A 23,154-nucleotide genomic window follows, 5' to 3' on the forward strand; every position below is an offset into this window, starting at 1 on the left:
TTCTTCCTCCTTCTCCTTCTCCTCCTCCGCACATGAGCTGCAAAGCTCCTCGGTGCCTGGCAAAAATTCTTCTTCGCTGTCAGAAGTATCTCCACTGCTTGTGGAGAGTGCAAAACTGCAGCAACAGCCTCCTCTAAACTGAGTGCACGCTTCATTGTGTCTGTGCAGAAATGACCACTCAGACCAGGCTGCAAAGTATTCTCATAGACTTCAAAGGTGCACCTGAATAAACATGCTATACCATACATCCAATAAGAGAGAGGAGGCACACTCTTGATCAAGAAAAAACATAAGCGCACGCCTTTGATCTCTCCCCCCCCCCCCCCCCCCCCCCCTCTCTCTCTCTCTCACACACACACACACACACATGCACATACATACATACACAATACCATTTTATGGTGGTTAGCTGTTTTATTGTCATGCATTTTACAAGGTAAGATAACCATGTCCTGCATTCAAAACCACTGAAAATGTCTATGGTGGTGCTGTGCCTAATATTGTGCTGGTGTATGCTGGGTAATCGCACAGCTAGCGACTGGGTGACTTTATTCACCCGCTTCGGCTGTTGTCAGTCCATATCCCCTAGATATGGACCATCTCCTGCTAGATTGTTCAGAAGGTTGTTATCATCCATCCAGATGGAGGATCACTAACAGGAGCGTGGGAAGACTCCAGAATCCACTCTGGCTGCAATCCGGTGGATACAGGAGTGTGTACAGGTAAGACCGTTTAAACGGACAGCATTTATAGAATGACTATTAAAAGTCAGACCAGCGAGTGTCAATAATGTTAATGTGGTTATGTTAGTAATACACCGAGTGCTAATATAACAGCTTTAAGATGCATTTGTAGATGTTATTACGTGTTTTACCGTCTTTATGGTGCTAGCTTAAAGTTACGGTGTAAACGTTAGCTTATATTGGAGTAAAGCTGTTACTGTTTAAACGATGTTAGCACAGAAATATTAGCTTCTGTCATGACTGACGAAGTTACTAGTTAATAAAGTTTCCAGTAAAGTGTTTAATCGCAGCCACAGACTGACAGCAAATATCTCGATTAGCTTCAGTGCATCTGTAATAAATATGTGCAAGTTTCAGTGCTTCGTTTAAACTGTATGATACTTATACTGACCCAGGGTCAGTGTAAAATACAATCCTAGCTGTGTGAACAAAGCCTGGCTCCTTTAATCCTGCATGAAAAACCTCAGGATGCAGGCTATTATTACTCTTTCCTGCTGGCACACCTGTCACACCTGAGAGTCAGCTAGAAACTTACAGTGACGTGGACATCATGCAAAGACTGCCAGACTCTGTAATACTGCAAATGATCAGTGACTCAAGTTAACACTAAACTTTAAACGGTACCTCTGTGTCTCTGTGTGCTGAACATTTAGGATTGAGTCAGGCTGCATCTGTGTTAGTCCTCTGACAGACTGGTGACCTGTCCAGGTGTGCTCTACCTATGACTACTGGGACAGGCTCTAGCTCCTGTAATAGAAATTTTATGTTATTCTCATTTAAAGCATTTAAGTGCTTATGCATATGCTTAGTTGTGACACTGTTATAGACTGTTCAATGAAGGTTTCTAAAACTAGATGAACTTACTTCAGCAGTTTGAGAAAACAACTCCCTTTACAGGTGCTGATAACGTCAAGGGCACAAAACAGCATAACCATTGATCCGTTAGGTTTCATAGCGAGACACGTGAAGTGGCAGAGCTGACATGACTGAACTGTGATGTTTGATGTGTGTTTGCTCTCCTGTGCACAGTAATAAATAGCATGATCACAGCTCTTTCTGTGTTGCAGACTTTATTTAAAAAATTCCATGACATCTACTATAACTGAACCAACCTGGTGCTCTTCATTTATGGAGGCTGTTGAGTCTGAATGTTGGATGTTGTGTATCTCGTGTTCTCTGGGCTTTGTTGTCCTCAGTCTTTTTGCAGGATCAGAAAACAAAACCGGGAGGCGCGTAAATGTTTCTTCTCCATGATGTTTCTTCAAATGTTTCTTCTGGATGATGATATGACCGTGACACGGGATGCCACCTTTGGTCTTGTGACGAAGCAAAGCTCAGGAAGAAGTGTGATTAAATGGTACCCACATGTTGAGAAGGATGTACAGGGCACCTGCAGCCAAATCCAAGCTTCAGCTTAGTTGTAGTTGCAGAATGCTATAGGACTGAGACATCTAAGGCATCAAATGTTTGATTAAACGGATGAAAAAGAGAAGTTTTTTCCCTATAATTATCACTTCTTAAAATCTGTAGCAACTTCAAGTCTGTCAGCATGCTGAGCATGCTCAGAATGTGACAATATATTTTTGTTCAATATTTAATTTCTTTCAGTTGCAATTGTTAAATGAAAAAATACATATTCTTATAATTTAGCAAACGAATTTATAAAAAAAAAATACATATATCTGTATTAGTTTTAGTAAATTAATTTGACACCTGTATTGAAAATACCATATTGTATTCATACAGAATCAGTATGGTATCATTGTTTGTCTGTTCACTGATTGTTGAAGCTAAGAGCTACTTTGATCTGTTTAGATCTAAAGTATCCAAAGTTGAGTTCTAATGTTTCTTCACCCCTGTGTGTGTGATATGTGATTTCCTACATGCTGGCAGAGCAGAGCAGCAGTTTGTGCTCACAGATGGTGACGGTGTGGAGAGACGGTGGTATTTCCTCAGAAGAACCAGCAGAGTCACAAAGGACACCAGTCCATCTCACCACCTTGACTTGCTGACTGATGTTCGTCTACACTGCACAGAGGAAATCAACTGACCGAGGTTTGTCCAGTGACGTGTTATGAAATGTATATTTGTTTTATGCTTACAGATATGTTTTTCTTGACAGAGGCTCTGCAGAGGTTAGACAAAGCAGAGAAAACATGTGCTTTACATTTTACTGTGATTTATTGAGATATTTGTTGCCTGATGTTCAGCAGGAATGGAGAAATAGAATCAAAGGGAGATGTTTTTCCTGTTTTTGTAATGATGTAAGTAAATCTTCAATATTATTTATTTGCTTGGTTATATTAGGAGCGTTTCTGAGTGAGGGGGAGAGGAGTCATCATCCAGGTAAAGTGACGTGGATCAGTGGATACACTTGTCTCCCCTTTAAAGGAGACGATCCAAGTCATCCTTAAATGTTAGCGCTTTCAAATACACAAACATTTTTAAAGGACAAAAATGAACATCCAACTTTGACTGTAATACAAAATAAATCTTTGCATGTGTGTTTTCAAACTCTCAGATGGGCAGTATATCAGTCTTGGACTGTCTAACCTGCTGGAGCAGCACTGAATGACCACCGCACGAGCATGTTCCTGCAACATTCAGCATCTGATCCTTCATCTGTGTGCTTCTGCTTTTGGTAAGTAGAGTTACCCAACTCCAGTAACTCTAAACACATGCCATCCATTTCTAACGGCCTGGTTACTTCCTGTCAGTTACTTTAGAAACCATGTGGTCACCTGACCTAACACTGTTTCTTCTTCTTCTCCTTAATGTTGAAGTGTCAAATGTCAAACAGCTGGAGAGGAAACTACACCAGTGTACTGGGATGTTTCAGCAACACGTGCCAGATGCTGTTCCTTCATGGTGACATCACCAGAGACAGTCCCGCCAACCTCAGGACCCATTGATTATGATGATCTGATCCATCAAACCCCCAGCAGGTGAACTTTATTCATGACATAACACCGCAACAATGTAAAAAATTAAACAGCAACAGTCTAAATGTAAAGTGCATTCTAAAGTCCTCTTCAATAAATTGTATGCAAAGAGTCATTCAGGTCACTACAGAACCCAGAGTCTTCATCATTAAATCTCTGGTTGCTTCAATTTTTCTATCCTATATCAGATATTTTAAAGGTTAGCTTAGGTAAAGTTCCATTCTCATGGTGAGGCAAAGTGCTTTATGTGTGTGTGTGCCCGTGTCATGAACGGCTATAAAAGGCCTATAATTAAAGAACAAAGCGGGGTTTGAGTTCGAGTTGCGGCAGACTGTCACTACTTGTAAATGGAACGCAGCCTTCCTACGGCGGACAGCTAATAACAGGAATCGGACGCGGTCCAGCCAAGTCCACAGCAACCACCATAGCAACCGCCTAGCATGACCTTAAAAACATATTCTGTCTTCATAACTATCAAAATCGTGAAATGATTTGCAAAGTGTGAAAGTGTTACAGCTGCAGAGAGCTATGGCGGTATCTATGGAAGCTGTTTACATAGCTAATAATATACGATGTAACCATGGAGACAGTCAGTCACTTGAGCTAGCGGTGCATGTTTACTACAGTGAATAAGGTGATTGAGTGCACAGCGTCCACACTCTGCAGGGGGTAAAGACATTACTTCAATATTGTTTTATATTGATATATATTAGCCTTCTGTTGACCATCACCTCAGGTTCACCATTACAGTTTCAGATTACAGATGCACACTGTCTAAACACATTCAAAAACTCATGTCTCAGAAATAAGCACAGCTGTTCATGTTTGTCATTAGAGTTTTATTTGTAAGAAAATTATGAACTTCATATTGTGCATTAAATAAAAGAACATTTCACAACTCTGAGTCAACAGAAACAGGTAACAGAAATGTCTCTAATGTGTACAGTGTAGTGTAAGCATTAAAAGATCATAAAGGAAAAACTAACATTTATGTGAAACTAATTGTAATAAAAAATGAGCAGGTGCTTTATAGATTTAAAAGAAAGAATCTGAAAACAACACTTTTTTGGTCTAAGTGATCAAAGTAGAAAACAGAACTGATGTTCAAGAACAAACCGTAGCTGCACTAATATTACACATCTCGATCGTTGTACTGAACAGACATGTTGCTTTTAAAACCACATGCAGTGTGTGACCATGACTGTTCACTGAGACCATGAACGCCACTTCGCTGAAGCATTCTTCTTCTTCTTCTTGCCATTAAATTGGAAGCAGAAGCAGCACGAGCTGATTTGATCTACTGAAAGGAAAAAGCAGAACATCTGAGTTGAAACCAGTCAGCTGAAATCATTAAGACAGGAACAAATTCAATGCAGTGTCTCAAGTGGCTTAGCCTGTTACAACTGTTGATACAAGCTAAATACGGTTAACACACAGTGTCAGGGAGCTCCAGTGTGGGAACTAGTGGCTTTAGGTTTGTAGTCATTTAACTTTCATCCATTCATTCGTTTAATTCAGGAGGAAGAAATGCCAGGTTGGTGCAGGCTGGTTACATGCATTTGGTCCCATGCTGTCTTTAATTAAATGACTTGGTTCATTTTATGGCTGGGCTGTATGTGGGGTTATATCATGTTATTTGGGCAGGAGTACCTGTCCCCTGTTAGACTTAGAAAGTTTCTCCATAAGTAGAGTTTCTAACTCTTCTAGCACATCTGTGGCTGACAGCTTTTTGGTGGCTCTTTTTACCCCACACTGGTTGTGAGTGTGTAAATAGCCCCACTAGTTATTTTGGGTTGCAGTTAACTAGGGAGGAAGGGGTGGGTATGCCATGATTAGGTGAATAACAATTATATGTGATACATAAATTTCACAATGCATGCATATATCTCTATCAATTAAACCTGGCCTGAGGGCTGCCATTTTTTACATTCAGTTATTTCTCTTAGAAATGTTGGAACTAAATAATGAATGTGTTACAGTTAAAGTGAAACACTGGTCAGTGTAAATGGCTCATTGGGACACAGAAACCTTTAAATTAAACCTGATATCTAGTGTCAAACAATATCAAAGCTGTAAAAGATGTTTACATTCAGAATTTATAAAACTATTATTGTAAATAAATTCAAACAAGTGAGCTTTTCTCTTTGTGCTGAATATCAACACTGTGGTTTCTTAGACTGTAAGCTGTACTTTAGTGCAACCAGTTGCAGAAGCTGCCACTCCAAATGTCTTTTGATAACAAGAAAAAAATACCTTTTCAGTACACGGCCTGAAGTTCTTCTCCGACATCTTCTGCAATCGGCTTTGTCTGCTGGTTTGAAGACAATAAACCACAAAAAAGATGATTTAGTCACTTTGTCTGCGTCATGCAGCTCGAATGTGTCGTGTAACGATGTTGAATAGCCGTCGTTATCCCTCTGCTTTGAGCCTTTTATCAAAAGTTACAGCTAACTTCATGAAGTTGTACAAAAAGGCTTCATTTCGCCGAGACAGTGCGTTTCTGACTATTACATGCATTTGAATGGAGTTCTTGCACGAAACAAAGTATAAGTTTTCATTATGTGAATAACTTGTATTTTACACTGACCCTGGGTCAGTATCAACTTCATGAAGACAGCTGTAACTTTTGATAGAGGACTCACACACACACATATTTATGGCTTTGCCTTATAGAATTCAGCATCTCCGTGCTGAGGAAATAGGTTTTGCAGCTGTTTGAGCTAAGATTTTCAAGTTATTCACAAATTGAAAACCTATACTTTGTGTCGGGCGAGAACTCCATTCAAATGCATGTAATAGCGAGAAACGCACTAACGTGGTGAAATAAAGTGTTTTTCCATAAACTTCATAAAGACAGCTGTAAATTTTGAGAGAAGACTCACACACACATTGGGGGGATATTGAAGTCTATAAGATAAAGCCATGAATATGTTTGTCTGAGTCTTCTATCAAAAGTTACAGCAAGCTCTATGAAGTTGATGAGAAACGCGTTTCTCACTGTTACATGCATTTGAATTTAGTTCTTGCCCGACACAAAGTATAGGTTTTAATTTGTGAATAACTTGAAAATCTTAGCTCAAACAGCTGCAAAACCTATTTCCTGAGCACTGAGATGCTGAATTCTATAAGGCAAAGCCATAAATATGTGTGTGTGATTCTTCTATCAACAGTTACAGCTGTCTTCTTGAAGTTGATACTGACCCAGGGTCAGTGTAAAATACAATCCTAGCTGTGTGAACAAAGCTTGGCTCCTTTAATCCTGCATGACAAACCTCAGGATGCAGGTTATTATTACTCTTTCCTGCTGGCACACCTGAGAGTCAGCTAGAAACTTACAGTGACGTGGACATCATGCAAAGACTGCCAGACTCTGTAATACTGTGAATGATCAGTGACTCAAGTTAACACTAAACTTTAAACAGTACCTCTGTGTCTCTGTGTGCTGAACATTTAGGATTGAGTCTGCATTGACTTTATTTATTGAGACTTTAATGTGCTAAAAGCAGGTTGAAGACAGCTCAGAAACATTTGAAGATTAAAATTTAGCATTATGGCTGCTGGTGGTTTGTAAAGCCTATACTCAGCTGTAGTTTTTGTTACTAATTTATGTTTGTTGTTGTTTAACACAGATTTCAGAAGAGCAAATATGCTTAATAGTTTAACTAGATTTCATTTGTCAGTGTGGGACTGCTGAGTCACCTGAAGAACTCATTTCATTCATTCTCCACATGATGTTCATATACAGAAATGTTTCACAGGAACTGGTTCCTCCCAAACTGTGAACTAGTGTGTTTCCATAGATTATCTCTGTATGAATGTACTTTTAAATGAAGGCAAGTGTTTGTCCTTTTTTGTTCCTCAGTTACAGTACGTGATATCTTGATATCAGGCGGTCAACACTGGGGGAAGACAAGAAGCAGACGTACTTCCAAGAGGGAGCTGCAGTGAGGACACAGCCAGGTCACTGAGGTCAGAGGTCAGAATCTGAAACAGCTCAGGTTTATATTTTAGGGGTTATAAAAAATCAAAATGTATTTATGAAGAAACCTTTAAATAATAGTCATAATTATGATTATTATAAGAAATATCAAACATTTAAGTGGATTTTCTGTTACACATATTGTATTAGCCCTGCAATAAACTGGCAGCCTGTCTTTGTCCTGTATCAGCTGGGATAGGCTTCATCCTCCCGCAACCCTGAATTGGATACATTGTATTCCAATTATGTAATCTGATCATTTACAAACTCAAGGTATCTAATCAAAATGTAAGTAATAATTATAAAATGGGAAAGCAGAAATAAGTGTGACATAAATGTAAATGTGTTAGCTGACATAGAGGACAGCTACATGTAGTCTGAAAAACCTTTGTTGTCAAGTTTGCAGGTATATCAGCACGAGACATTCTTACATAGAAGAGTCTGTTAAAGTCTCTAACTCAGCGAAGCATTATTGGTCCCGTCTGTTTGGATAAATATAGTAAGTTGATGTTTGTCCATTTATTGACACATTTTCTTAAGTGCTTATCCAGTTCAGGATCACAGTGGAGCTGCAGCTGGATATGTTCATTAAATAAACCTTACAAAAGTTAACAATAAACCTGCATCCATGTACGTTGTTGTCCACAGGATAAGAAAATCAAACTGGAACACTGTGGAACATGTTAATAAATGTTTGTGTGTTTATGCCTGTGTCTTTCACAGGAGGCGCTGGAAGGTTTCCCTAATAGTTCCTGGTGAATCAAAGCAGAACCATAAAGGTTGCTGGATTGCATGATGGCCTTACCCCTGAGCAGTCATCCTGTTAAAGGAGGAACCAGTTAGAAGCTGTTTTCAAAGTAGCTGAGCAGATTTCATCTCAAGTAAGCGATTAACTGTTTGTTCATCTGTTCTGCCACTTAAAGAGCATTTAAGGACGTCTTTTGAGTGTCCAGCTGAATTAATTCTACTGGCTCTCATGGTCATTTGTTATTATAGACATATTTTTCATGTTCATCCAGCTATTTAGTAAATTCTATCTATTTAGTAATATCCGTCAGCTATAAAATGTAATATAAATATAAAAAATATCTAAATATCTCCTGCACTTTATATTTTAATGATGTAAGTCTGTTATCGTGTTACATTAGCATTCCTCACATATCAATGAGATGCTGTACAGTACAATCCTACTGACGCAGCAGAGGGATAACGACGGCTATTCAACATCGTTACACGACACATTCGAGCTGCATGACACAGACAAAGTGACTAAATCATCTTTTTTATGGTTTATTGTCTTCAAACCAGCAGACAAAGCCGATTGCAGAAGATTTCGGAGAAGAACTTCAGGCCGTGTACTGAAAAGGTATTTTTTTCTTGTTATCAAAAGACATTTGGAGTGGCAGCTTCTGCAACTGGTTGCACTAAAGTACAGCTTACAGTCTAAGAAACCACAGTGTTGATATTCAGCACAAAGAGAAAAGCTCACTTGTTTGAATTTATTTACAATAATAGTTTTATAAATTCTGAATGTAAACATCTTTTACAGCTTTGATATTGTTTGACACTAGATATCAGGTTTAATTTAAAGGTTTCTGTGTCCCAATGAGCCATTTACACTGACCAGTGTTTCACTTTAACTGTAACACATTCATTATTTAGTTCCAACATTTCTAAGAGAAATAACTGAATGTAAAAAATGGCAGCCCTCAGGCCAGGTTTAATTGATAGAGATATATGCATGCATTGTGAAATTTATGTATCACATATAATTGTTATTCACCTAATCATGGCATACCCACCCCTTCCTCCCTAGTTAACTGCAACCCAAAATAACTAGTGGGGCTATTTACACACTCACAACCAGTGTGGGGTAAAAAGAGCCACCAAAAAGCTGTCAGCCACAGATGTGCTAGAAGAGTTAGAAACTCTACTTATGGAGAAACTTTCTAAGTCTAACAGGGGACAGGTACTCCTGCCCAAATAACATGATATAACCCCACATACAGCCCAGCCATAAAATGAACCAAGTCATTTAATTAAAGACAGCATGGGACCAAATGCATGTAACCAGCCTGCACCAACCTGGCATTTCTTCCTCCTGAATTAAACGAATGAATGGATGAAAGTTAAATGACTACAAACCTAAAGCCACTAGTTCCCACACTGGAGCTCCCTGACACTGTGTGTTAACCGTATTTAGCTTGTATCAACAGTTGTAACAGGCTAAGCCACTTGAGACACTGCATTGAATTTGTTCCTGTCTTAATGATTTCAGCTGACTGGTTTCAACTCAGATGTTCTGCTTTTTCCTTTCAGTAGATCAAATCAGCTCGTGCTGCTTCTGCTTCCAATTTAATGGCAAGAAGAAGAAGAAGAATGCTTCAGCGAAGTGGCGTTCATGGTCTCAGTGAACAGTCATGGTCACACACTGCATGTGGTTTTAAAAGCAACATGTCTGTTCAGTACAACGATCGAGATGTGTAATATTAGTGCAGCTACGGTTTGTTCTTGAACATCAGTTCTGTTTTCTACTTTGATCACTTAGACCAAAAAAGTGTTGTTTTCAGATTCTTTCTTTTAAATCTATAAAGCACCTGCTCATTTTTTATTACAATTAGTTTCACATAAATGTTAGTTTTTCCTTTATGATCTTTTAATGCTTACACTACACTGTACACATTAGAGACATTTCTGTTACCTGTTTCTGTTGACTCAGAGTTGTGAAATGTTCTTTTATTTAATGCACAATATGAAGTTCATAATTTTCTTACAAATAAAACTCTAATGACAAACATGAACAGCTGTGCTTATTTCTGAGACATGAGTTTTTGAATGTGTTTAGACAGTGTGCATCTGTAATCTGAAACTGTAATGGTGAACCTGAGGTGATGGTCAACAGAAGGCTAATATATATCAATATAAAACAATATTGAAGTAATGTCTTTACCCCCTGCAGAGTGTGGACGCTGTGCACTCAATCACCTTATTCACTGTAGTAAACATGCACCGCTAGCTCAAGTGACTGACTGTCTCCATGGTTACATCGTATATTATTGGCTATGTAAACAGCTTCCATAGATACCGCCATAGCTCTCTGCAGCTGTAACACTTTCACACTTTGCAAATCATTTCACGATTTTGATAGTTATGAAGACAGAATATGTTTTTAAGGTCATGCTAGGCGGTTGCTATGGTGGTTGCTGTGGACTTGGCTGGACCGCGTCCGATTCCTGTTATTAGCTGTCCGCCGTAGGAAGGCTGCGTTCCATTTACAAGTAGTGACAGTCTGCCGCAACTCGAACTCAAACCCCGCTTTGTTCTTTAATTATAGGCCTTTTATAGCCGTTCATGACACGGGCACACACACACATAAAGCACTTTGCCTCACCATGAGAATGGAACTTTACCTAAGATAACCTTTAAAATATCTGATATAGGATAGAAAAATGAAGCAACCAGAGATTTAATGATGAAGACTCTAAAACCCACTGTCTTGGCGAAATAAAGCGTTTTTGAACAACTTCATATAAATCGCTGTAACTTTTGATAGAAGACTCAGACAAACATGTTTATGGCTTTATCTTATAGAACTCAATATCCCCGTGCTGGGCAAACAGGTTTTGCAGCCGTTTGAGCTAAGATTTTAAAATTATTCACATAATGAAAACCTATACGTTGTTTCAGGCGAGTTTCCCATTCAAATGCATGTAACAGTGAGAAACGCATTGTCTTGGCGAAATAAAGCGTTTTTGAACAACTTCATATAAATCGCTGTAACTTTTGATAGAAGACTCAGACAAACATGTTTATGGCTTTATCTTATAGAACTCAATATCCCCGTTCTGGGCAAACAGAACAGGTTTTGCAGCCGTTTGAGCTAAGATTTTAAAATTATTCACATAATGAAAACCTATACTTTGTTTCAGGCGAGTTTCCCATTCAAATGCATGTAACAGTGAGAAACGCATTGTCTTGGCGAAATAAAGCGTTTTTGAACAACTTCATATAAATCGCTGTAACTTTTGATAGAAGACTCAGACAAACATGTTTATGGCTTTATCTTATAGAACTCAATATCCCCGTGCTGGGCAAACAGAACAGGTTTTGCAGCCGTTTGAGCTAAGATTTTAAAATTATTCACATAATGAAAACCTATACTTTGTTTCAGGCGAGTTTCCCATTCAAATGCATGTAACAGTGAGAAACGCATTGTCTTGGCGAAATAAAGCGTTTTTGAACAACTTCATATAAATCGCTGTAACTTTTGATAGAAGACTCAGACAAACATGTTTATGGCTTTATCTTATAGAACTCAATATCCCCGTGCTGGGCAAACAGGTTTTGCAGCCGTTTGAGCTAAGATTTTAAAATTATTCACATAATGAAAACCTATACTTTGTTTCAGGCGAGTTTCCCATTCAAATGCATGTAACAGTGAGAAACGCATTGTCTTGGCGAAATAAAGCGTTTTTGAACAACTTCATATAAATCGCTGTAACTTTTGATAGAAGACTCAGACAAACATGTTTATGGCTTTATCTTATAGAACTCAATATCCCCGTGCTGGGCAAACAGGTTTTGCAGCCGTTTGAGCTAAGATTTTAAAATTATTCACATAATGAAAATCTATACTTTGTTTCAGGCGAGTTTCCCATTCAAATGCATGTAACAGTGAGAAACGCATTGTCTTGGCGAAATAAAGCGTTTTTGAACAACTTCATATAAATCGCTGTAACTTTTGATAGAAGACTCAGACAAACATGTTTATGGCTTTATCTTATAGAACTCAATATCCCCGTGCTGGGCAAACAGGTTTTGCAGCCGTTTGAGCTAAGATTTTAAAATTATTCACATAATGAAAACCTATACGTTGTTTCAGGCGAGTTTCCCATTCAAATGCATGTAACAGTGAGAAACGCATTGTCTTGGCGAAATAAAGCGTTTTTGAACAACTTCATATAAATCGCTGTAACTTTTGATAGAAGACTCAGACAAACATGTTTATGGCTTTATCTTATAGAACTCAATATCCCCGTTCTGGGCAAACAGAACAGGTTTTGCAGCCGTTTGAGCTAAGATTTTAAAATTATTCACATAATGAAAACCTATACTTTGTTTCAGGCGAGTTTCCCATTCAAATGCATGTAACAGTGAGAAACGCATTGTCTTGGCGAAATAAAGCGTTTTTGAACAACTTCATATAAATCGCTGTAACTTTTGATAGAAGACTCAGACAAACATGTTTATGGCTTTATCTTATAGAACTCAATATCCCCGTGCTGGGCAAACAGAACAGGTTTTGCAGCCGTTTGAGCTAAGATTTTAAAATTATTCACATAATGAAAACCTATACTTTGTTTCAGGCGAGTTTCCCATTCAAATGCATGTAACAGTGAGAAACGCATTGTCTTGGCGAAATAAAGCGTTTTTGAACAACTTCATATAAATCGCTGTAACTTTTGATAGAAGACTCAGACAAACATGTTTATGGCTTTATCTTATAGAACTCAATATCCCCGTGCTGGGCAAACAGAACAGGTTTTGCAGCCGTTTGAGCTAAGATTTTAAAATTATTCACATAATGAAAACCTATACTTTGTTTCAGGCGAGTTTCCCATTCAAATGCATGTAACAGTGAGAAACGCATTGTCTTGGCGAAATAAAGCGTTTTTGAACAACTTCATATAAATCGCTGTAACTTTTGATAGAAGACTCAGACAAACATGTTTATGGCTTTATCTTATAGAACTCAATATCCCCGTGCTGGGCAAACAGGTTTTGCAGCCGTTTGAGCTAAGATTTTAAAATTATTCACATAATGAAAACCTATACTTTGTTTCAGGCGAGTTTCCCATTCAAATGCATGTAACAGTGAGAAACGCATTGTCTTGGCGAAATAAAGCGTTTTTGAACAACTTCATATAAATCGCTGTAACTTTTGATAGAAGACTCAGACAAACATGTTTATGGTTTTATCTTATAGAACTCAATATCCCCGTGCTTGGGCAAACAGGTTTTGCAGCCGTTTGAGCTAAGATTTTAAAATTATTCACATAATGAAAACCTATACTTTGTTTCAGGCGAGTTTCCCATTCAAATGCATGTAACAGTGAGAAACGCATTGTCTTGGCGAAATAAAGCGTTTTTGAACAACTTCATATAAATCGCTGTAACTTTTGATAGAAGACTCAGACAAACATGTTTATGGCTTTATCTTATAGAACTCAATATCCCCGTGCTGGGCAAACAGGTTTTGCAGCCGTTTGAGCTAAGATTTTAAAATTATTCACATAATGAAAACCTATACTTTGTTTCAGGCGAGTTTCCCATTCAAATGCATGTAACAGTGAGAAACGCATTGTCTTGGCGAAATAAAGTTTTTTTTGAACAACTTCATATAAATCGCTGTAACTTTTGATAGAAGACTCAGACAAACATGTTTATGGCTTTATCTTATAGAACTCAATATCCCCGGCAAACAGGTTTTGCAGCCGTTTGAGCTAAGATTTTAAAATTATTCACATAATGAAAACCTATACTTTGTTTCAGGCGAGTTTCCCATTCAAATGCATGTAACAGTGAGAAACGCATTGTCTTGGCGAAATAAAGCGTTTTTGAACAACTTCATATAAATCGCTGTAACTTTTGATAGAAGACTCAGACAAACATGTTTATGGCTTTATCTTATAGAACTCAATATCCCCGTGCTGGGCAAACAGAACAGGTTTTGCAGCCGTTTGAGCTAAGATTTTAAAATTATTCACATAATGAAAACCTATACTTTGTTTCAGGCGAGTTTCCCATTCAAATGCATGTAACAGTGAGAAACGCATTGTCTTGGCGAAATAAAGCGTTTTTGAACAACTTCATATAAATCGCTGTAACTTTTGATAGAAGACTCAGACAAACATGTTTATGGCTTTATCTTATAGAACTCAATATCCCCGTGCTGGGCAAACAGAACAGGTTTTGCAGCCGTTTGAGCTAAGATTTTAAAATTATTCACATAATGAAAACCTATACTTTGTTTCAGGCGAGTTTCCCATTCAAATGCATGTAACAGTGAGAAACGCATTGTCTTGGCGAAATAAAGCGTTTTTGAACAACTTCATATAAATCGCTGTAACTTTTGATAGAAGACTCAGACAAACATGTTTATGGTTTTATCTTATAGAACTCAATATCCCCGTGCTTGGGCAAACAGGTTTTGCAGCCGTTTGAGCTAAGATTTTAAAATTATTCACATAATGAAAACCTATACTTTGTTTCAGGCGAGTTTCCCATTCAAATGCATGTAACAGTGAGAAACGCATTGTCTTGGCGAAATAAAGCGTTTTTGAACAACTTCATATAAATCGCTGTAACTTTTGATAGAAGACTCAGACAAACATGTTTATGGCTTTATCTTATAGAACTCAATATCCCCGTGCTGGGCAAACAGGTTTTGCAGCCGTTTGAGCTAAGATTTTAAAATTATTCACATAATGAAAACCTATACTTTGTTTCAGGCGAGTTTCCCATTCAAATGCATGTAACAGTGAGAAACGCATTGTCTTGGCGAAATAAAGTTTTTTTTGAACAACTTCATATAAATCGCTGTAACTTTTGATAGAAGACTCAGACAAACATGTTTATGGCTTTATCTTATAGAACTCAATATCCCCGGCAAACAGGTTTTGCAGCCGTTTGAGCTAAGATTTTAAAATTATTCACATAATGAAAACCTATACGTTGTTTCAGGCGAGTTTCCCATTCAAATGCATGTAACAGTGAGAAACGCATTGTCTTGGCGAAATAAAGCGTTTTTGAACAACTTCATATAAATCGCTGTAACTTTTGATAGAAGACTCAGACAAACATGTTTATGGCTTTATCTTATAGAACTCAATATCCCCGTGCTGGGCAAACAGAACAGGTTTTGCAGCCGTTTGAGCTAAGATTTTAAAATTATTCACATAATGAAAACCTATACTTTGTTTCAGGCGAGTTTCCCATTCAAATGCATGTAACAGTGAGAAACGCATTGTCTTGGCGAAATAAAGCGTTTTTGAACAACTTCATATAAATCGCTGTAACTTTTGATAGAAGACTCAGACAAACATGTTTATGGCTTTATCTTATAGAACTCAATATCCCCGTGCTGGGCAAACAGAACAGGTTTTGCAGCCGTTTGAGCTAAGATTTTAAAATTATTCACATAATGAAAACCTATACTTTGTTTCAGGCGAGTTTCCCATTCAAATGCATGTAACAGTGAGAAACGCATTGTCTTGGCGAAATAAAGCGTTTTTGAACAACTTCATATAAATCGCTGTAACTTTTGATAGAAGACTCAGACAAACATGTTTATGGTTTTATCTTATAGAACTCAATATCCCCGTGCTGGGCAAACAGGTTTTGCAGCCGTTTGAGCTAAGATTTTAAAATTATTCACATAATGAAAACCTATACTTTGTTTCAGGCGAGTTTCCCATTCAAATGCATGTAACAGTGAGAAACGCATTGTCTTGGCGAAATAAAGCGTTTTTGAACAACTTCATATAAATCGCTGTAACTTTTGATAGAAGACTCAGACAAACATGTTTATGGTTTTATCTTATAGAACTCAATATCCCCGTGCTTGGGCAAACAGGTTTTGCAGCCGTTTGAGCTAAGATTTTAAAATTATTCACATAATGAAAACCTATACTTTGTTTCAGGCGAGTTTCCCATTCAAATGCATGTAACAGTGAGAAACGCATTGTCTTGGCGAAATAAAGCGTTTTTGAACAACTTCATATAAATCGCTGTAACTTTTGATAGAAGACTCAGACAAACATGTTTATGGCTTTATCTTATAGAACTCAATATCCCCGTGCTGGGCAAACAGGTTTTGCAGCCGTTTGAGCTAAGATTTTAAAATTATTCACATAATGAAAACCTATACTTTGTTTCAGGCGAGTTTCCCATTCAAATGCATGTAACAGTGAGAAACGCATTGTCTTGGCGAAATAAAGTTTTTTTTGAACAACTTCATATAAATCGCTGTAACTTTTGATAGAAGACTCAGACAAACATGTTTATGGCTTTATCTTATAGAACTCAATATCCCCGGCAAACAGGTTTTGCAGCCGTTTGAGCTAAGATTTTAAAATTATTCACATAATGAAAACCTATACTTTGTTTCAGGCGAGTTTCCCATTCAAATGCATGTAACAGTGAGAAACGCATTGTCTTGGCGAAATAAAGCGTTTTTGAACAACTTCATATAAATCGCTGTAACTTTTGATAGAAGACTCAGACAAACATGTTTATGGCTTTATCTTATAGAACTCAATATCCCCGTGCTGGGCAAACAGAACAGGTTTTGCAGCCGTTTGAGCTAAGATTTTAAAATTATTCACATAATGAAAACCTATACTTTGTTTCAGGCGAGTTTCCCATTCAAATGCATGTAACAGTGAGAAACGCATTGTCTTGGCGAAATAAAGCGTTTTTGAACAACTTCATATAAATCGCTGTAACTTTTGATAGAAGACTCAGACAAACATGTTTATGGCTTTATCTTATAGAACTCAATATCCCCGTGCTGGGCAAACAGAACAGGTTTTGCAGCCGTTTGAGCTAAGATTTTAAAATTATTCACATAATGAAAACCTATACTTTGTTTCAGGCGAGTTTCCCATTCAAATGCATGTAACAGTGAGAAACGCATTGTCTTGGCGAAATAAAGCGTTTTTGAACAACTTCATATAAATCGCTGTAACTTTTGATAGAAGACTCAGACAAACATGTTTATGGTTTTATCTTATAGAACTCAATATCCCCGTGCTTGGGCAAACAGGTTTTGCAGCCGTTTGAGCTAAGATTTTAAAATTATTCACATAATGAAAACCTATACTTTGTTTCAGGCGAGTTTCCCATTCAAATGCATGTAACAGTGAGAAACGCATTGTCTTGGCGAAATAAAGCGTTTTTGAACAACTTCATATAAATCGCTGTAACTTTTGATAGAAGACTCAGACAAACATGTTTATGGCTTTATCTTATAGAACTCAATATCCCCGTGCTGGGCAAACAGGTTTTGCAGCCGTTTGAGCTAAGATTTTAAAATTATTCACATAATGAAAACCTATACTTTGTTTCAGGCGAGTTTCCCATTCAAATGCATGTAACAGTGAGAAACGCATTGTCTTGGCGAAATAAAGTTTTTTTTGAACAACTTCATATAAATCGCTGTAACTTTTGATAGAAGACTCAGACAAACATGTTTATGGCTTTATCTTATAGAACTCAATATCCCCGGCAAACAGGTTTTGCAGCCGTTTGAGCTAAGATTTTAAAATTATTCACATAATGAAAACCTATACTTTGTTTCAGGCGAGTTTCCCATTCAAATGCATGTAACAGTGAGAAACGCATTGTCTTGGCGAAATAAAGCGTTTTTGAACAACTTCATATAAATCGCTGTAACTTTTGATAGAAGACTCAGACAAACATGTTTATGGCTTTATCTTATAGAACTCAATATCCCCGTGCTGGGCAAACAGGTTTTGCAGCCGTTTGAGCTAAGATTTTAAAATTATTCACATAATGAAAACCTATACTTTGTTTCAGGCGAGTTTCCCATTCAAATGCATGTAACAGTGAGAAACACACTGTCTTGGCGAAATAAAGCGTTTTTGAACAACTTCATATAAATCGCTGTAACTTTTGATAGAAGACTCAGACAAACATGTTTATGGCTTTATCTTATAGAACTCAATATCCCCGTGCTGGGCAAACAGGTTTTGCAGCCGTTTGAGCTAAGATTTTAAAATTATTCACATAATGAAAACCTATACTTTGTTTCAGGCGAGTTTCCCATTCAAATGCATGTAACAGTGAGAAACGCATTGTCTTGGCGAAATAAAGCGTTTTTGAACAACTTCATATAAATCGCTGTAACTTTTGATAGAAGACTCAGACAAACATGTTTATGGCTTTATCTTATAGAACTCAATATCCCCGTGCTGGGCAAACAGGTTTTGCAGCCGTTTGAGCTAAGATTTTAAAATTATTCACATAATGAAAACCTATACTTTGTTTCAGGCGAGTTTCCCATTCAAATGCATGTAACAGTGAGAAACGCATTGTCTTGGCGAAATAAAGCGTTTTTGAACAACTTCATATAAATCGCTGTAACTTTTGATAGAAGACTCAGACAAACATGTTTATGGCTTTATCTTATAGAACTCAATATCCCCGTGCTGGGCAAACAGGTTTTGCAGCCGTTTGAGCTAAGATTTTAAAATTATTCACATAATGAAAACCTATACTTTGTTTCAGGCGAGTTTCCCATTCAAATGCATGTAACAGTGAGAAACGCATTGTCTTGGCGAAATAAAGCGTTTTTGAACAACTTCATATAAATCGCTGTAACTTTTGATAGAAGACTCAGACAAACATGTTTATGGCTTTATCTTATAGAACTCAATATCCCCGTGCTGGGCAAACAGGTTTTGCAGCCGTTTGAGCTAAGATTTTAAAATTATTCACATAATGAAAACCTATACTTTGTTTCAGGCGAGTTTCCCATTCAAATGCATGTAACAGTGAGAAACGCATTGTCTTGGCGAAATAAAGCGTTTTTGAACAACTTCATATAAATCGCTGTAACTTTTGATAGAAGACTCAGACAAACATATGGCTTTATCTTATAGAACTCAATATCCCCGTGCTGGGCAAACAGGTTTTGCAGCCGTTTGAGCTAAGATTTTAAAATTATTCACATAATGAAAACCTATACTTTGTTTCAGGCGAGTTTCCCATTCAAATGCATGTAACAGTGAGAAACACACTGTCTTGGCGAAATAAAGCGTTTTTGAACAACTTCATATAAATCGCTGTAACTTTTGATAGAAGACTCAGACAAACATGTTTATGGCTTTATCTTATAGAACTCAATATCCCCGTGCTGGGCAAACAGGTTTTGCAGCCGTTTGAGCTAAGATTTTAAAATTATTCACATAATGAAAACCTATACTTTGTTTCAGGCGAGTTTCCCATTCAAATGCATGTAACAGTGAGAAACGCATTGTCTTGGCGAAATAAAGCGTTTTTGAACAACTTCATATAAATCGCTGTAACTTTTGATAGAAGACTCAGACAAACATGTTTATGGCTTTATCTTATAGAACTCAATATCCCCGTGCTGGGCAAACAGGTTTTGCAGCCGTTTGAGCTAAGATTTTAAAATTATTCACATAATGAAAACCTATACTTTGTTTCAGGCGAGTTTCCCATTCAAATGCATGTAACAGTGAGAAACGCATTGTCTTGGCGAAATAAAGCGTTTTTGAACAACTTCATATAAATCGCTGTAACTTTTGATAGAAGACTCAGACAAACATGTTTATGGCTTTATCTTATAGAACTCAATATCCCCGTGCTGGGCAAACAGGTTTTGCAGCCGTTTGAGCTAAGATTTTAAAATTATTCACATAATGAAAACCTATACTTTGTTTCAGGCGAGTTTCCCATTCAAATGCATGTAACAGTGAGAAACGCATTGTCTTGGCGAAATAAAGCGTTTTTGAACAACTTCATATAAATCGCTGTAACTTTTGATAGAAGACTCAGACAAACATGTTTATGGCTTTATCTTATAGAACTCAATATCCCCGTGCTGGGCAAACAGGTTTTGCAGCCGTTTGAGCTAAGATTTTAAAATTATTCACATAATGAAAACCTATACTTTGTTTCAGGCGAGTTTCCCATTCAAATGCATGTAACAGTGAGAAACGCATTGTCTTGGCGAAATAAAGCGTTTTTGAACAACTTCATATAAATCGCTGTAACTTTTGATAGAAGACTCAGACAAACATGTTTATGGCTTTATCTTATAGAACTCAATATCCCCGTGCTGGGCAAACAGGTTTTGCAGCCGTTTGAGCTAAGATTTTAAAATTATTCACATAATGAAAACCTATACTTTGTTTCAGGCGAGTTTCCCATTCAAATGCATGTAACAGTGAGAAACGCATTGTCTTGGCGAAATAAAGCGTTTTTGAACAACTTCATATAAATCGCTGTAACTTTTGATAGAAGACTCAGACAAACATGTTTATGGCTTTATCTTATAGAACTCAATATCCCCGTGCTGGGCAAACAGGTTTTGCAGCCGTTTGAGCTAAGATTTTAAAATTATTCACATAATGAAAACCTATACTTTGTTTCAGGCGAGTTTCCCATTCAAATGCATGTAACAGTGAGAAACGCATTGTCTTGGCGAAATAAAGCGTTTTTGAACAACTTCATATAAATCGCTGTAACTTTTGATAGAAGACTCAGACACACATGTTTATGGCTTTATCTTATAGAACTCAATATCCCCGTGCTGGGCAAACAGGTTTTGCAGCCGTTTGAGCTAAGATTTTAAAATTATTCACATAATGAAAACCTATACTTTGTTTCAGGCGAGTTTCCCATTCAAATGCATGTAACAGTGAGAAACACACTGTCTTGGCGAAATAAAGCGTTTTTGAACAACTTCATATAAATCGCTGTAACTTTTGATAGAAGACTCAGACAAACATGTTTATGGCTTTATCTTATAGAACTCAATATCCCCGTGCTGGGCAAACAGGTTTTGCAGCCGTTTGAGCTAAGATTTTAAAATTATTCACATAATGAAAACCTATACTTTGTTTCAGGCGAGTTTCCCATTCAAATGCATGTAACAGTGAGAAACGCATTGTCTTGGCGAAATAAAGCGTTTTTGAACAACTTCATATAAATCGCTGTAACTTTTGATAGAAGACTCAGACAAACATGTTTATGGCTTTATCTTATAGAACTCAATATCCCCGTGCTGGGCAAACAGGTTTTGCAGCCGTTTGAGCTAAGATTTTAAAATTATTCACATAATGAAAACCTATACTTTGTTTCAGGCGAGTTTCCCATTCAAATGCATGTAACAGTGAGAAACGCATTGTCTTGGCGAAATAAAGCGTTTTTCAACCACTTCATATAAATCGCTGTAACTTTTGATAGAAGACTCAGACAAACATGTTTATGGCTTTATCTTATAGAACTCAATATCCCCGTGCTGGGCAAACAGGTTTTGCAGCCGTTTGAGCTAAGATTTTAAAATTATTCACATAATGAAAACCTATACTTTGTTTCAGGCGAGTTTCCCATTCAAATGCATGTAACAGTGAGAAACACACTGTCTTGGCGAAATAAAGCGTTTTTGAACAACTTCATATAAATCGCTGTAACTTTTGATAGAAGACTCAGACAAACATGTTTATGGCTTTATCTTATAGAACTCAATATCCCCGTGCTGGGCAAACAGGTTTTGCAGCCGTTTGAGCTAAGATTTTAAAATTATTCACATAATGAAAACCTATACTTTGTTTCAGGCGAGTTTCCCATTCAAATGCATGTAACAGTGAGAAACGCATTGTCTTGGCGAAATAAAGCGTTTTTGAACAACTTCATATAAATCGCTGTAACTTTTGATAGAAGACTCAGACAAACATGTTTATGGCTTTATCTTATAGAACTCAATATCCCCGTGCTGGGCAAACAGGTTTTGCAGCCGTTTGAGCTAAGATTTTAAAATTATTCACATAATGAAAACCTATACTTTGTTTCAGGCGAGTTTCCCATTCAAATGCATGTAACAGTGAGAAACGCATTGTCTTGGCGAAATAAAGCGTTTTTGAACAACTTCATATAAATCGCTGTAACTTTTGATAGAAGACTCAGACAAACATGTTTATGGCTTTATCTTATAGAACTCAATATCCCCGTGCTGGGCAAACAGGTTTTGCAGCCGTTTGAGCTAAGATTTTAAAATTATTCACATAATGAAAACCTATACTTTGTTTCAGGCGAGTTTCCCATTCAAATGCATGTAACAGTGAGAAACGCATTGTCTTGGCGAAATAAAGCGTTTTTGAACAACTTCATATAAATCGCTGTAACTTTTGATAGAAGACTCAGACAAACATGTTTATGGCTTTATCTTATAGAACTCAATATCCCCGTGCTGGGCAAACAGGTTTTGCAGCCGTTTGAGCTAAGATTTTAAAATTATTCACATAATGAAAACCTATACTTTGTTTCAGGCGAGTTTCCCATTCAAATGCATGTAACAGTGAGAAACGCATTGTCTTGGCGAAATAAAGCGTTTTTGAACAACTTCATATAAATCGCTGTAACTTTTGATAGAAGACTCAGACAAACATGTTTATGGCTTTATCTTATAGAACTCAATATCCCCGTGCTGGGCAAACAGGTTTTGCAGCCGTTTGAGCTAAGATTTTAAAATTATTCACATAATGAAAACCTATACTTTGTTTCAGGCGAGTTTCCCATTCAAATGCATGTAACAGTGAGAAACGCATTGTCTTGGCGAAATAAAGCGTTTTTCAACCACTTCATATAAATCGCTGTAACTTTTGATAGAAGACTCAGACAAACATGTTTATGGCTTTATCTTATAGAACTCAATATCCCC

At 37.2% G+C, this 23,154-nt stretch overlaps 1 long non-coding RNA gene across 8 annotated transcripts; it reads left to right on the top strand.

The window, feature by feature from the left end:
- The first annotated feature begins 348 nt into the window (after nucleotides 1-348).
- Nucleotides 349-10,663, top strand: LOC309713323. Of its 8 annotated transcripts, none has more exons than XR_014278557.1 (10): nucleotides 349-2,100; nucleotides 2,637-2,798; nucleotides 3,051-3,159; nucleotides 3,265-3,384; nucleotides 3,527-3,688; nucleotides 7,548-7,661; nucleotides 8,064-8,163; nucleotides 8,388-8,545; nucleotides 8,973-9,030; nucleotides 9,984-10,663. It is a non-coding gene; the product is annotated as an uncharacterized lncRNA (long non-coding RNA). The 8 variants fall into 8 exon arrangements; XR_014278563.1 differs by lacking the exon at nucleotides 8,064-8,163 and having other exon boundaries at nucleotides 349-722; nucleotides 1,940-2,100; nucleotides 9,984-10,440; XR_014278564.1 differs by lacking the exon at nucleotides 8,064-8,163 and having other exon boundaries at nucleotides 353-436; nucleotides 642-2,100; nucleotides 9,984-10,425.
- The last annotated feature ends 12,491 nt before the right edge of the window (nucleotides 10,664-23,154 follow it).

Source organism: Aulonocara stuartgranti (assembly GCF_965226115.1).
Source record: "Aulonocara stuartgranti genome assembly, chromosome: 8".
Lineage (NCBI taxonomy): Eukaryota > Metazoa > Chordata > Actinopteri > Cichliformes > Cichlidae > Aulonocara > Aulonocara stuartgranti.